This window comes from Schistocerca cancellata, chromosome 9 (assembly GCF_023864275.1).
Source record: "Schistocerca cancellata isolate TAMUIC-IGC-003103 chromosome 9, iqSchCanc2.1, whole genome shotgun sequence".
NCBI classification, from domain to species: domain Eukaryota; kingdom Metazoa; phylum Arthropoda; class Insecta; order Orthoptera; family Acrididae; genus Schistocerca; species Schistocerca cancellata.
The window spans coordinates 135,415,617-135,431,789 of record NC_064634.1 but is presented as its reverse complement, the minus strand read 5'-3'; the positions used below and the strand labels follow the sequence as shown (position 1 = coordinate 135,431,789).

Here is a 16,173-nt window from a genome sequence, read left to right as displayed (position 1 = left end):
GCTTTAGAGGAAATTACTGTATTTGTACTATTCTTCATTTTGTTTTCCTCAATAATGCAAAATAATTGAATCGGTCATTTCTTAAAGGCCCTTTCTCACATCTGTGGGAAAATGGTTCAGTTGTGGGTTGTGGTTCTCCAGGGATAGATGCGTCGTACTATACTTAGATGAGAGCAACAACGTGATTGGCGTCTAGCTGATTACAAGACTTCTGCCACAGCGACAGCCAATCAGAGAAAGAACTTGGCTGCACCATCTATGTTACGTTCACCGTTGTCAAAACTCTGATACAGCTACTAGAATGTCAAGCTTGCAGTTCACGTGTGCCGAAATGTGTGGTTACTAAACGTAGTGGTCAGCGATCTGCTCATGTTTTGCACGGTCGGACACGACAGAAAGGTCAATAGTGCGACTATTGCCTCTAACAAAGGTAGTCGAAAGAATTGCAGACACTTTGAAGATATGTACAAACACTGTTGTCACAGTTTGTGAGGAAAAAGTACTGTGCAGGACAGGAAGGAAAGGTTCCTCTACACTACGGGCATCTGGTAAAAAGAGGACAGAACAACGAGTAACAAACTCATTTTAACAAGATTCGCCACTTGTATGAATAGTATGAGAGAAGAGGACAGCTAATAATAAATCGTTACTCTTTGCGAGGCAGAATTATTCAGTGGCTGCAAAACTTCTTTGTTAACAGATGACAAGGTTATTGGTTTTTAGTAAAAAAAAATGGCTGAACGCAAGATAATAATGGAGAGAGCTGAAACCGTTGCGTAGCGTTGTCGATTTTTAAGCCACTTCGTTAAACAGCTATTTGAAAACTTTGCTTGACTCGACGAAACATGGGTAAACGCGGGTCATAGAAAACTGGAAGCTTTGCTGTTGCCCTGGGAAAGCGCACAAGAATTTGTTGTCTTACATACTGGAACTTCAACTGTTTTCGCTCCGAACTGCTTCCTCCACGAGGCGATGAACCGTGATATTTTCTGACGTGGTTCAAGGAGCAGCTATTGGAAAACTTAAATCGCCCGTCTGTCATTGTCATGTATAATGCCCCATGTTATTGTTGTGGTCTTCAGTCCTGAGACTGGTTTGATGCAGCTCTCCATGCTACTCTATCCTGTGCAACGTCTTCATCTCCCAGTACCTACTGCAACCTACATCCTTCAGAATCTGCTTAATGTATTCATCTTTTGGCCTCCCTCTACAATTTTTACCCTCCACGCTGCCCTCCAATGCTAAATTTGTGATCCCTCGATGCCTCAAGACATGTCCTACCAACCGATCCCTTCTTCTAGTCATGTTGTGCCACAAACTTCTCTTCTCACCAATCCTATTCAATACCTCCTCATTAGTTACGCGATCTACCCACCTAATATTCAACATTCTTCTGTAGCACCACCTTTCGAAAGCTTCTATTCTCTTCTTGTCCAAACTATTTATTGTCCATGTTTCACTTCCATACATGGCTACCCTCCATACAAATACTTTCAGAAACGACTTCCTGACACTTAAATCTATACTCGATGTTAACAAATTTCTCTTCTTCAGAAACGCTTTCCTTGCCATTGCCAGTCTACATTTTATATCCTCTCTACTTCGTCCATCATCAGTTATTTTGCTCCCCAAATAGCAAAACTCCTTTACTACTTTAAGTGTCTCATTTCCTAATCTAATACCCTCAGCATCACCCGAATTAATTCGACTACATTCCATTATCTTCGTTTTGCTTTTGTTGATGTTCATCTTATATCCTTCTTTCAAGACATTGTCTATTCCTTTCAACTGCTCTTCCCAGTCCTTTCCTGTCGCTGACAGACAAAATTACAATGTCATGGGCGAACCTCAAAGTTTTTATTTCTTCTCCCTGGATTTTAATACCTACTCCAAATTTTTCTTTTGTTTCCTTTACTGCTTGCTCAATATACAGATTGACTAACATCGGGGAGAGGCTACAACCCTGTCTCACTCCCTTCCCAACCACTGCGTCCCTTTCATCTCCCTCGACTCTTACAACTGCCATCTGGTTTCCGTACAAACTGTAAATAGCTTTTCGCTCCCTGTATTTTACCCCTGCCACCTTTAGAATTTGAAAGAGAATATTCCAGTCAACATTATCCAAACTTTCTCTAAGTCTACAAATGCTAGAAACGTAGGTTTACCTTTCCTTAATCTATCTTCTAAGGCAAGTCGTTGGGTCAGTATTGCCTCACGTGTTCCAACATTTCTACGGAATCCAAACTGATCTTCCCCGAGGTCGGCTTCTACCAGTTTTTCCATTCGTCTATAAGCAATTCGTGTTAGTATTTTGTTGCCGTGACTTATTAAACTGATAGTTCGGTAATTTTCACATCTGGCAACACCTGCTTTCTTTGGGATTGGAATTATTATATTCTTCTTGAAGTCTGAGGGTATTTTGCCTGTTTCATACATCTTGCTCATCAGATGGTAGAGTTTTGTCAGGGATGGCTCTCCCAAGATTATCAGTGGTTCTAATGGAATGTTGTCTACTCCCGGGGCCTTGTTTCGACTCAGGTTTTTCAGTGCTCTGACAAACTCTTCACGCAGTATCATATCTCTCATTTCATCTTCATCTACGTCCTCTTCCATTTCCATGGTATTGTCCTCAAGTACTTCGCCCTTGTATAGACCCTCTGTATACGCCTTCCACCTTTCTACTTTCCCTTCTTTGCTTAAAACTGGGTTTCCATCTGAGCTCTTGATATTCATGCGAGTGGTTCTCTTTTTTCCAAAGGTCTTTTTAATTTTCCTGTAGGCAGTATCTATCTTACCCCTAGTGATATATGCCTCTATATCCTTACATTTGTCCTATAGCCATCCCTGCTTAGCTATTTTGCACTTCCTGTCGATCTCATTTTTGAGACGTTTGTATTCCTTTTAGCCTGTTTCATTTACTGTGTTTTTATATTTTCTCCTTTCATCAATTAAATTCAATATTTCTTCTGTTACCCAAAGATTTCTACTAGCCCTCGTGTTATTACCTCCTTGATCCTCTGCTGCCTTCACTATTTCATCTCTCAAATCTTCCCATTCTTCTTCTATTGTATTTCTTTCCCCCATTCTTGTCAATCATTCCCTAATGCTCTCTCTGAAACTCTTTATAACGTCTGGTTCTGTCAGTTTATCTAGGTCCCATCTCCTTAAATTCCCACCTTTTTGCAGTTTCTTCATTTTTAATCTTCAGTTCATAACCAATAGATTGTGGTCAGAGTTGCGACCGAGCGCATTATCTGATTGTCTTTTGTTATGATAGCAACCCTGTAAACAATTGAGCTATTTTGTCCCAGGTATGTACGACTGAATGTTGCACTTTATTGCACCCCATAGTGTGTGGGAAGGTTTCAATTTCAAGAGCTGTCATTTTTTGACCCTTGTAGTTTCACTTTTTTTCCTCTCTTCTAGAGCAGAAAATGGTGTTTCTTCTTTTCCGCTCATACATTTGGATCCATAGATAATGTAACGATGAACGCAACTACAGTACACCATGGCGATGTCCTTCAGAGTCTGCTACAGTCGGTCAGCCGTGGATGCAGTCTCAGCGTGCTTTGACAAGTCATCTTACAAATAGGAGTGGTAAACTACAGTTGTGATTAAGTTGTGCAGCGAGGAAGGGGTAACTGGGGCCATTTAGGCAAGTCGCTGGTTATTTCACGACGAAACGTATAAGTGCAATATTCCGCTTATCTCATCTGGTTGGCAGTAATTATTCATGGAAATCTCTATGTTCAACAATACTATGACGGTGGCTATCAGACTAAAAATCGGAAAAAGTGCGAGTTTTAACTATGTCGCTAATTAATATGAACATTAGTGTTCACTGCCGGACAAGACAATAAACAGTACATACTGAAACGTCCCCTTAGAAAAATTATACATGACTATGCTTAAACTGACACACAGTATTTTTAGCGCAACGCAATCTGACTTTCAAAAATCCCTACAAAAGAATGGCCCTGACTAACATTAACCTATACGTTTCACAAATCACTTACCTCACCATAACTCTTCGTTACTCGAACTACTGCAATACAGCGAGCGCCACTACTGCCAGCTAAATAAAAGATTCAAACTACTGAAGGCACTAACTACTGATAGGCATAGTTAGCAAATGAAAGATTTTGATAGGGAACAAACAATGTTTTTACCTTAATAGTGTTCAAAAGTCATAATATATATAGCAGTTCATGACATCCAGTCTTACAAATTTCAAAACTCCGCCGTTTCTCTCCCCACATCCACCACTGCTGCCGGCTCACCTCCAACTGCGCGACGCTACGCGCTGTTAACAGCCAACTGGCCAACACTACAATGGCCAACAACAATGCAAACCAGCCACAGACTGCACACAGCACATCCAGTGATTTTCATACAGAGTGCTACGTGGCGTTACCAATATAAAAACCTAAACAGCCTACTTACAATACTTTACTATTTACCCTCCACAGAGCGAGAAATATTTTAAGTATTTCACTCACAGAGTAATGAAATTTGCCATGTGCCATAAAAAACTCATTAATTTTCCTCAGATTCAAGGAAGGTTTACGGTCTACTTGTGGTGATATTCGCTATAAGTACTATTCATATAACAAGCACCAATGTTAAACTATGGAGAAACTCTTTACTTAACGCCGGCCGGGGTGGCCGAGCGGTTCTAGGCGCTACAGTCTGGAACCGCGCGACCGCTACGGTCGCAGGTTCGAATCCTGCCTCGGGCATGGATGTGTGTGATGTCCTTAGGTTAGTTAGGTTTAAGTAGTTCTAAGTTCTAGGGGACTGATGACCACAGCTGTTAGCCGGCCGCGGTGGTCTAGCGGTTCTAGGCGCTCAGTCAGGAACCGCGCGACTGCTACGGTCGCAGGTTCGAATCCTGCCTCGGGAATGGATGTGTGTGATGTCCTTAGGTTAGTTAGGTTTAAGTAGTTCTAAGTTCTAGGGGACTGATGACCACAGATGTTAGCCGGCCGCGGTGGTCTAGTGGTTCTAGGCGCTCAGTCAGTAACCGCGCGACTGCTACGGTCGCAGGTTCGAATCCTGCCTCGGGCATGGATGTGTGTGATGTCCTTAGGTTAGTTAGGTTTAAGTAGTTCTAAGTTCTAGGGGACTGATGACCACAACTGTTAGGCGGCCGCGGTGGTCTAGCGGTTCTAGGCGCTCAGTCAGTAACCGCGCGACTGCTACGGTCGCAGGTTCGAATCCTGCCTCGGGCATGGATGTGTGTGATGTCCTTAGGTTGGTTAGGTTTAAGTAGTTCTAAGTTCTAGGGGACTGATGACCACAGCTGTTAGCCGGCCGCGGTGGTCTAGCGGTTCTAGGCGCTCAGTCAGGAACCGCGCGACTGCTACGGTCGCAGGTTCGAATCCTGCCTCGGGCATGGATGTGTGTGATGTCCTTAGGTTAGTTAGGTTTAAGTAGTTCTAAGTTCTAGGGGACTTATGACCACAGATGTCGAGTCCCATCGTGCTCAGAGCCATTTGAACCATTTTGAACCACAGCTGTTAAGTCCCATAGTGCTCAGAGCCATTTGAACCATTTCCTCCCGTCGGAGGTTTCGAGTCCTCCCTCGGACGTGTGTGTGTGTGTGTGTGTGTGTTGTCCTTAGCATAAGTTAGTTTAAGTTAGGTTAAGTAGTGTGTAAGCCTAGGGACCGATGACCTCAACAGTTTGGTCCCATAGGAACTTACCACCATTTACACGGTCGTCGACTGTCCTTGTGCTGCATAGAACTGTGCTGGTAGTCACAAAGTCTCTCCGTAGACCGTCTGCCATATACGCTTTCAGGTTCGTAAGCAGTTCGCCAGTAGAACCACTGGCAAGGCTGAAGCCCAGCTGTCTGTACGAAACATAAATGCGGCCTTTAACGTCCAGTGCCACCGCTCGACCATTCGGTCACTTTCGGGGTGGTAGGCAGTTGTGTGACGGTGACAGAATCCGCATAGTCTGGACAGCTCCGAGAATAGTGGTTATCCGAACTGGCGCCCCTGGTCTGTTCTTTCTCGCGAGGACTGATGTTTGGCGAGGGGTGGCCCTGGACCATCCTATGAATAGACGAAGCTAATTTTTCTCTGATAGGTGAGATGAGCACACAGAATTGCCGAGCGTGGTTATCTTCAACTCCAGTTACTGCGCAAGAAGGTCCTCTCTATGTTGAACGCGTCACCGTATGACTTCACGGCTACGTTCATCATTGACCCACTCTTTTTTGAAGAGGTTGACGCTCAAGGACCAAAAACGTTGAAGTGTGACTGGCCAGCATTACTGCGATATGCTTCGCCAACTTATCATAGCCGCCCTACGGGAGAGATTCATTGAACTCAAAATTTTTCATGTGAAATGGCTCTGACTTTGGGACTTAACATCTGAGGTCATCAGTCCCCTAGAACTTAGAACTACTTAAACCTAACTAACCTAAGGACATCACACACATCCATGCCCGAGGCAGGATTCGAACCTGCGACCGTAGCGGTCGCGCGGTTCCAGACTGAAGCGCCTAGAACCGCACGGCCACTCCGGCCGGCTTTTTCATGTGAGATGGGGCCCCACCGCACATCGCTCATGAAGTTCACCTGCTTCTCCGAAACACTTTTGGAAACGATCGAATTATCAGCCGAAAGTTTCCAAATGCTTGGCGGGCACGATCACCTGATCTCACTCCCTATGATTTCTGTTTGTGTGGATACCTGAAGGACAGGGTTTACGAGGGGAACATTCACACATGTGCTGATCTGAAGAGCAGCATGTCAAGATATGTAGCCAACATACCAATGGATATGTTTCGTTCTGCTGTGCAGAATGCAATCCTGCACTTTCAGATTCTTCTGAACACTGATGGGCGCCATTTTGAGCCGTAATGTAGCAGTAATGGTATCGGTGTGTAATGGTATGATTTACCGTAGCACCACATTAAATTGTTTCAATTGAATTGAGTTTGCATTATTTCACTTCCCCATGTCCTTGACATTAATGCTGGCAAGTTTGGTCCTCGTACGCTAATTAGTTTCCGTGTTATAAAGTGTTAAATAGAGAAAGTTTTTTTTTTTTTTTTTTTTTTTTTTTTTTTTTTTTTTTTTTTTTTACACAATGGTCATCAGTCCCCTAGAACTTAGAACTACTTAAACCTAACTAACCTAAGGACAGCACACAACACCCAGTCATCACGAGGCAGAGAAAATCCCTGACCCCGCCGGAAATCGAACCCGGGCGTGAGAGGGAAAGTTTAATTATAACCACCCGGTACATGCTGGTTGTATACCAACTGCATAGTAAACACATAGATAAATGTCCGTCTATTTTTAAGAAGATAAATCAATAAACAGTCGGTACATACAAAACCAGATTTCGTAGCTAAAAGGCACTTATTTCACAGATCTCGGAATCTTGTAGATTTGTTCCCGATGAATGTAAAAAAAAAAGCTGTCTTGTAGTATGTGTTCCGTAATGTTCACTCCTGATGTAAGAGAAATAGGGGTCCTGGTACTTTGAGTTTAAAACAAATTTTATGTTTTTTCTCGAAACTAGTCTGTGTGGATATTGTGCCTTTTAAAAATGATCGATTCAGTTGTATTTGTTGTCAATTACGTTGCTGGATTATCATCTTGTGTATTCTCTGTATGTTCTTACACATTTTTTATCAACAAATGTCACATATTGAATAAGGTTCTGATGCGCGCTACGTTTATCAAACGCCTATAACAATTTTAAAAACCTGGCAAGGTGCGATTAGGAGCCGCGCACTCAGCATTCCGTACAAACTTAACTACGAATACAGAAAGTTTGTCCATTCTGGGAATGGAGGAGATCGACGATTTTTGCCTGCTATCGACATTGATTCTAGAGAGTTGTCGGTTCCAGGGACTCCCAAGACTTTCGAGAATGTTTAAATTTCAAGTTTGAAGTCAAACAAGAAATGACAAAAAAAATTATTCGTGTGACATAATTACAAATTAACAGTTTTGAACTTTTCCCTGTACTTGTGCTGTGAAACCTTGCATCTTGCGAAATTCATGATTCTATATCAACGGGATATGTGACATAAATTTGAACTTGATACCCGAAACTGTTCCAGAGAAAAACAGTCTTAACTAACGGACCGACAAACAAACAGATGAATAAAAAGTGACAACTTTCGGATTTTTTCCTTTACTTGCACGTTATAAAACCTTGCTTATTGCGGAATTTCACGATTCTAGGTCAACGAGAAGCACCCGATAGGTTTTGATGAGTGAGTTTTCGAGTATTAAAATATGTGACATAAATGGTCGTATCTTTTGACTGAATTGACCTAGAAGTTTAAAATGTTTACACCGCTAAGAGACCATCGATCTTAGTACATGATAAAAATTTGAACTTGGTATGTCAAATTACTCCAGAGATAAAGGGTCAAAGGGTTCTTAACAGTCACAGACGGACGACAAAGCGCTCCTACAAGGTTACCATTTTTATAGACTGGGCCATGGAACCCTACGAACGGTGGTCGTTGATTGAATGCGAATGAACAATTCGATTATTGAAACTTTTTCTATTAGTAAGCTTTGCATTTTTTTAGCTATAGCATCGCCGAATGTAAGTAACAATATAAATGAACAGCATTCACCGAAAAGTTAAACTAAACATAAGCCTGTGAGCATGAAATTAGCCCCTAAAAGCCAGACGTCAAGAAAGCAAGCACCGGCCATGAAAGATTCGTTGTTTTAAACTGCGTGCAACCGCAGCTAAACTTCCACATTCTGAAATAAATAATCCGCATCGGCTGTAGAATACTTTTTAATAAAAGTCACGACCGGATCCGAGCCACTAGAAGATGCGTCTTCAGGTGATCTGTACAAATAACAAGGGAAAAGTTCTTCTACAAAGAATCCTTAACAATGGTGTAAGGAACCAAGGGATAATGAAAAGTAATATTATAGAGGTGTGCCTGAAAAGTACTCACAAAGATTATTTTCAACACAACGTGAATGATGGGGAGCGACTGTAAGTCAGTTACCTTTTGGCGATGGCCTAGTAAGAAGAATGTTTGTGAGTAGTCTTCAAGCCTAGCTCTATAATACTACTTCCCATTATACCTTGGTTTTTGACGCCACTGTTATGAATTCTTTGTAAAAGAATTTTTTCCTTATTTTTGTACACATCACTTGAGGAAGCGTCTTCTAGTGGCGCGAAATCGGTATTATACAGCCAACGTTGATAGTTTATGTGAAGATGTGAAAGATTTGCACTGTATGATCTGTGTTAGCAGTCTCGTCGTCCCTCCGGCTTAGGTGTAGCAATGTTGGAACACTGTACGAAGCGTACAAGTTCCTAGATGGCTATGTCACGGTGAAAATGGCAACTTGTTATGATGAGCCGCTGCAGAGAGATAAGCATAGATAAGCCTTCGAGTGGCCAGCTGAGCCCTATCACACGGCTCCGGGACGGACAACAGTTTATGTAAGACTATCTGATGCAACCAAGAGTATCGACAGCAACAATGTTTTCCGTCATCAAGCTGTGGGCCAACTATACTCATCATCTGAACATTAGGGAACCACCCTCCGCAAAACATATTGTTCGGGTGGTGTGAAATGTCAACGTTTGAGAACGGTTTTGATTATAATAACACTATATGTTCCACATTTCGCTAAACACTCAGTAAATCCAGTTCATCTTGTAGTACGTTTTAAAAAAAAGAGTAAAATATCTTGACTTGCTGTTTGTTTCCAGAGCGTGCAGAAGTCTAGCAGAAGTGCTCGCACATGATTGAGGGGAGGTTTGCTATCTTTTGGTTCAAAAAATAGATTTTTTTTAAATTTGCATTTTTGGATCCATAGAAGTGTTTAGAATCCACCCTTGAAACGGTTTTTCCGAATACTTAACGAAAATGTTTGTTATTCGCGATTGAGCAAAAAAATGCGCCTGCCTGAAATGGGCCTTTTTCACGCACCAGTTTTTTCTTTCTAAGGACGAGTTATTATACCGGTGATTGGGAGGAAACACACAAAATTCAAATGAAACTTTGAACGCGTGTTTTTGGAAATTACCCCCCAAACATTTGCATTCCGGTGCGAAGACTGTGGAGATTGCGACTTTCCTGGCAGTGAGCGGCTTCAACGAAGGGTATTCAGCAATTCTCAAGACCACGACAACGATGGACGTCACCCTGGGACTCTATTCGACGCAGTTCGCCAAGCATTCGGACGACCACCGGATTCATGCGGCCGAAAACCGCTCGTCACCGGCCGTACGAGCGGCTCTGGAGCAGCACAGGATGGTCCAGATCCAGCAGAACGCCCTCTATGAGGAAGAGGAAGGACTAGTTTATGGACCCGGAGTAGCAGATTGAACATAAGGTACATAATATTGCATTTATCTGTAGTCAAAACTTCTAACGCGTTTTTCTCGAAATGGCTTTTTTTTTATCGCGCAATATGGTAACTTCAAATCTACTGAGCCGATTGGCATGATTCTTTGTTTCCGACGAAGCTAACTAAATTGTCTAGGAGTTGTACCAGTTTTTTCCGATCCATCAGCTATAAATATTTTTACTTGGCCGACGAAGTCGAAAAATCGATAAAAAAATCCCTATTTTTTAAAATTGCCGCCATATTGTTTGATGTGGTCCAAAGCGCGGTAGAACTCCTAACTTATATAAAGAATCTTATATACTTCGCTAACGTCAACTCAATTTTGATTTCAGACTAGCCGGCTGACCTGTGACATACCGCGCGTGGAGGTCTACATCGAAATTTTGTTTCGTTCCGACGGCACTGCCACCTTTGCTCTTCGACATTTCGGGTCGGAAAAATTCCGGTTTGGAGAGGAAATATCAATAAACATTTTGACCAAATTTGACATTGATATCTATAACATATCCCGAGAAAAAAAATCTCAAAGAACGTGCTTTTTTCGGGCCAAAGATAGCAAACCTCCCCTTAAGAAAGTGCAGCTGTGTTTGGTGTTTCAGTCGCTTTGTAGATTCGGCAGGTATAGAAACCGGCGCCCTGTTGAATTCCAAAAGGCGTTCGATGCAGTTCCTCCTCAGTGCCTCCTAATTAACAAGATATGCGCATAGGGAGTATCAGACATCTGTGTGATTGGACTGCAGAGCAGTTCCTAGAAGAAAAAAAAAACTGTTATTCTTAACGGAGAGAAATCATCAGACGTAGAAGTTACGTCGGAGATAACCCAAAAGAGCGTTATAGCACCATTACTTTTCACAATATACCTGTCAAAAGCCTGAATAACCATATTTCGCCTCGCTTACGGGTGGGAACGTGCAGAGAGAGAGTGAGAGAGGTACCGACAGGGACTTGGAGCCGTGCCGACTACAATGCCATGGCCAGGGGCGCTAGTTTGTATCCATGGTACTAACAGCCCGAATGAGGTGTTCCCACAGATTCGCGATTGGGTACAGTCCGGCTACTTTGATGGTCATTAAACTGATTCTGGTGTTCTTCGATCACGCACGTACGCTGCTAGCTGTGTGACACGTTGCGTTGTCCTGCTGGTAGATACTAGCGTGCCGAGGAAAGATAAACTGCCTCTAGGGTTGGACATTGTCTGCAAGGATACATGCCTACTCGTGTTGATCGATTGTGCCTTCCATAATGATGAGATCAACCAGGGGATGCCACGAGAACATTCCCCAGATCATAAGACTCCCTCCCACCGTGTGGGACTGTCGCAGGATGTTCGCTTTAAGACGTTTCACGCCATACACGCCATCAGTCATCTGTCACCTGGAAAGGCCACCTGTCGCCAGTCAATAGACGTCCAGTGGCGGCGTTTGCGTGCAGATTCCAGCCTTCGTTGCCTATGAACAGCAGTCAGCATGGAGGATGAACCAAGTTCGTGCTGCGGAGGTTCTTTGAGGGAAAACTGTTGATATCCCCTTGGTTGGTCTGGGCAGTCAGCTGCTCAGCTGTTGCATGTCTGTTCGCCCATACACATCACCGGAGTCGTCGGTCATCCATGTCATCTATGGTCTGTGGTGCGTCGCAGTTGCCTTCATGCGGGTTTTGGATAGCGCCATTTTGCTATGCACGGCGTACTTCAATAACGGCCGCACGCGAACTGTTTACAAACTTCCAACCTTGGTCAATAAACATATCCTTTTGGACGTCAGGTAAACCGCTCTGTTTCTGCAGTACGACAACAACTGCAATGAAACTTCCTGGCAGATTAAAACTGTGTGCCCGACCGAGACTCGAACTCAGGACCTTTGCCTTTCGCGGGCAAGTGCTCTACCATCTGAGCTACCGAAGCACGACTCACGCCCGGTCTCACAGCTTTACTTCTGCCAGTATCTCGTCTCCTACATTCCAAACTTTACAGAAGCTCTCCTGCGAACCTTGCAGAACTAGCACTCCTGAAAGAAAGGATATTGCGGAGACATGGCTTAGCCACAGCCTGGGGGATGTTTCCAGAATGAGATTTTCACTCTGCAGCGGAGTGTGCGCTGATATGAAGTAAAGCTGAGAGACCGGGCGTGAGTCGTGCTTCGGTAGCTCAGATGGTAGAGCACTTGCCCACGAAAGGCAAAGGTCCCGAGTTCGAGTCTCGGTCGGTGCACACAGTTTTAATCTGTCAGGAAGTTTCATATCAGCCCACACTCCGCTGCAGAGTGAAAATCTCATTCTAACAACTGTTTATATACCCTCCACTGCTAGTGCTGCCACCTGCCACCTGTGATTGGTTATTGGGCACTGATGTAGAACATAGGCGGTGGTCACATTATTTAGCAATGAAATTAGCCAGTCGGGGGGCGTCGCGGCCTCGCATGCAAGCGGCCTGCCAGGGGCGGTGAGCACCCCAACGAGCGTTTTGTTTGGTTACCTGAAACTCGAAGTTGCGAGCGCGACGACCTGATTGGCTAACTTCAAAGCTAAATCACTCGGAAAAGGCGCAATGCATCGTTGTCTTAACATTTATGTCTCAGTACAACCTTCCCTGAAAATGCTTACAAGCATTTCAGACATTTTCTGACCACCCTGTATATGTATAGATGACAGACAGACGATGTGGCCGTTAGACAACGCTAGTTCTATTTGTATGCAACATTGACACATAGCGCCTCTGACAGTGGAGGAGTTTTTTTGCACTATGCAAACCCTCTATCTCCAACATAGAAAATGGGATCGCCAGAGTTGTGCGTAGAAGTTGCTCAAAATAAATTCCAGACTATGAAATATGGTTCAAATGGCTCTAAGCACTATGGGACTTAACATCTGAGGTCATCAGTCCCTTAGACTTAGAACTGCTTAAACCTAACTAACCTAAGGACATCACACACATCCATGCCCGAGGCAGGATTACAACCTGCGATCTTAGCACCAGTGCGGTTCCGGACTGAAGCGCTTAGAACCGCTCGGCCACAGCGGCCGGCACTATGAAATACGAAAGTAAACACTCTCCCAACTACCAAATAAATAGTCTCACAACAGTGCAATGTAGTTAACTTTGGCCCAATGGAATAGACGCTCTCAATGGCACACTCCGCTCTCTACCATCAGGAGTGGGAACGAAAATGAAGAAAAAAAGCATGAACAGTGTCTTGTGGTATTACATTAGTAAAGGGAGACTTACCAACAGCGTGTCATTTAAAGATGTCAGCCATGTGGACCGCTGGACTGTAAAGTCAGTTTGATTTTAGGATGCGACGCGACACCCGATTAAAACACTAGTAATACTTCATTTACTTTAGAGTACCCAGTAGAAAGTAGTAAAAATATTGTGAGGAACACATTTCTTTCTCGACTTGTATATAATGCATTATTTAACCATAATTGTTTGCGTCTCTTACCTTTAAAAAGATTTATCTCGAGAATCGATTTTTCAAAACTGCGTGCAGCATAAAATAAAAACGGTCCAACCTATTAACTTCTATCTTTGACCCCCGAAAAGTAAACACTTTTCTTGGGATCTTATACCAATAATATATGAAATTTGTTGATATTACGTATTTTTTGCAAATCCATAAAACGTGAAAAAATTCGAACTCAAAGTTGGAGTTGGTATCATATCGTCAAATTTAAGGGTATTTCATTGTGGTTAGGTATAAGCTCCCATAAATTTAATTTAATATCGATTGTTATTATCCATTTTTTATTTCAGGTAACTTCTGAGAGGCTACACTCCGCGCAGTCTGCGTACTTCAAACTCGCAGGCCCTTGATCAAACCATAGTAATGTGCGCCATTTTGTCTTTTGAATTGAAAATCTAAAATAAAGTTCAAAGTATAATAAATCACAATGATCAAGCACATCCCTTGTATGTCTTTTCATAGCCTCAAAAGAAATTTCCAGACTTTGGCTAATGTTTCCTCATTTGAGTGAGAACCTGGCCGTAAGCTATCTACTCCGAAAACGTAAATCCCGATGATGATTTTTTGAACTCATCTCGTTCCAAATACGTGTGTGATGGTGCAACTGATACACTTACGGCTCGCAATGAATGAATGAAGATTTTTTTCTCCACACATAACATCCTCTTTAATTTGTGGAAAGACTCTAATCGCACATTCATCTGGAGAGAATGTGGTAGTTGTCACAGAGGAAAATAACTAACGGTAATTGGGTCCTGGGAACGGGAGGCATCATCTTGCACAAGTACGTGGAATTACAGTTCAGCACTCTAGTGGGGCAGTAAAGTTAACGCCCAGCAGTACAGATATGAGACACTGCAACGAAGTACATGACTTTGCAAGAGTACGGCTGATCGTTACATGGACTTTAATTCCCGTTCACGTCGAACTTGCTCTGCTAGACGAACTTCTCCCAAGTGACGATAGGCACCACATTATTGGCCAGCGAGGTGTTCGGATCTATTCTCTATGGCGGGTTTAAGTTATACTCCACTATCAACCTATATTCCAAGGACAATTATTAGTAAGCAATCGGAATTTATTTAGTTTGAATAAATTTTTAAATACAGTTTCCTCATCTTTCATTTTTAATTCAAAAAGCGAACAGTATGAGAATTGTATATTTTGTAAAATTCATAACGAGCAAAATACGTAAAGAAGTCAGCGTTTACTTGCCAAGCATTTCAAACCTAACAGCTCAACATCGTATTCGCGCTAGTCCTGTTGCTAAAATACCACCGTCAATTTGAAGGTTAGTGTCATTCTGGATTATTTCCCATGAAAACCACGGAAATTTACTTCAAACGTCAGTTGTGACAACTGCCTTATCATATCATTCACATGTGATTGGTTCAAATGGCTCTGAGCACTATGGGACTTAACATCTGAGGTCATCAGTCCCCTAGAACTTAGAACTACTTAAACCTAACTAACCTAAGGATATCACACTCATCCATGTCCAAGGCAGGATTCGAACTTGCGACCGTAGCGGTCGGGCGGTTCCAGACTGAAGCGCCTAGAACCGCTCGGCCACAGCAGCCGGCTCACATGTGATTATTGGTTTTAAAAACTTCAGCCATTTTTTATCAGAACGTTACCTCTTTAATAACTCTCTGTTCGCAATTTCTTCACCTGTACTACTAATTAATATTCTTTTTCCCACCACTTTTTCCTATATTGCTCGTCCACTACATTATTTTTCCACGTAATACCACTCCCTTAATTCAGACCAACTTACACTCGACTGACTCCACCAAACTCACTCACTCTAAAAATTTAAGCGCGCCGGGATTTAATTTCCGGCGGGAAGGCGTTGCAGCACTTCCCAGGGAATGACTTTTCTGAATTCACTGGAAGTCATCACCAGAGATTTTAAATAGCACACGCTTGTTAAATTGCAACGTAACTATAATTAGTCGCTGTGTCAGCACCAGCGAACGTGGCGATGGCCGGCCAACATGATGCGGAGGGCAGAACCATGGGGCAAGATACAGTGTATATGTGTTTGTGTGTGTGCGTGAGTGCAGGTGCCTCCCGGCACCTAAAATTTTAGAAATTAAGCAACGGTACGCGTTATACTGAAAAAAACCAACGAACTATCAACACAATACCTAACAACTCCCTCTCAGGTTTCTAAAGAACTTGGCCTAGATAGATATGGCGCATGTACAGGTTATTCGGGATGCGTTGGAGAGAAGATCCGCATTGCGACAGCTGGCATCAAACACCCTCCACTAGATCTTGCTGAAGATTGAAATTGACTGCAAATATAACTCTCCAGTCACCACAAACAAGCATGGGGCGTTGCTGCCAAG

The 16,173-nt window shown here is 43.0% G+C and overlaps 1 non-coding gene across 1 annotated transcript; it reads left to right on the top strand.

The window, feature by feature from the left end:
• Positions 1 to 12,493: 12,493 nt before the first annotated feature.
• Trnas-cga (transfer RNA serine (anticodon CGA)) lies at positions 12,494 to 12,567 on the top strand. The gene has a single exon. It is a non-coding gene; the product is annotated as a tRNA-Ser (tRNA).
• Positions 12,568 to 16,173: the final 3,606 nt, after the last annotated feature.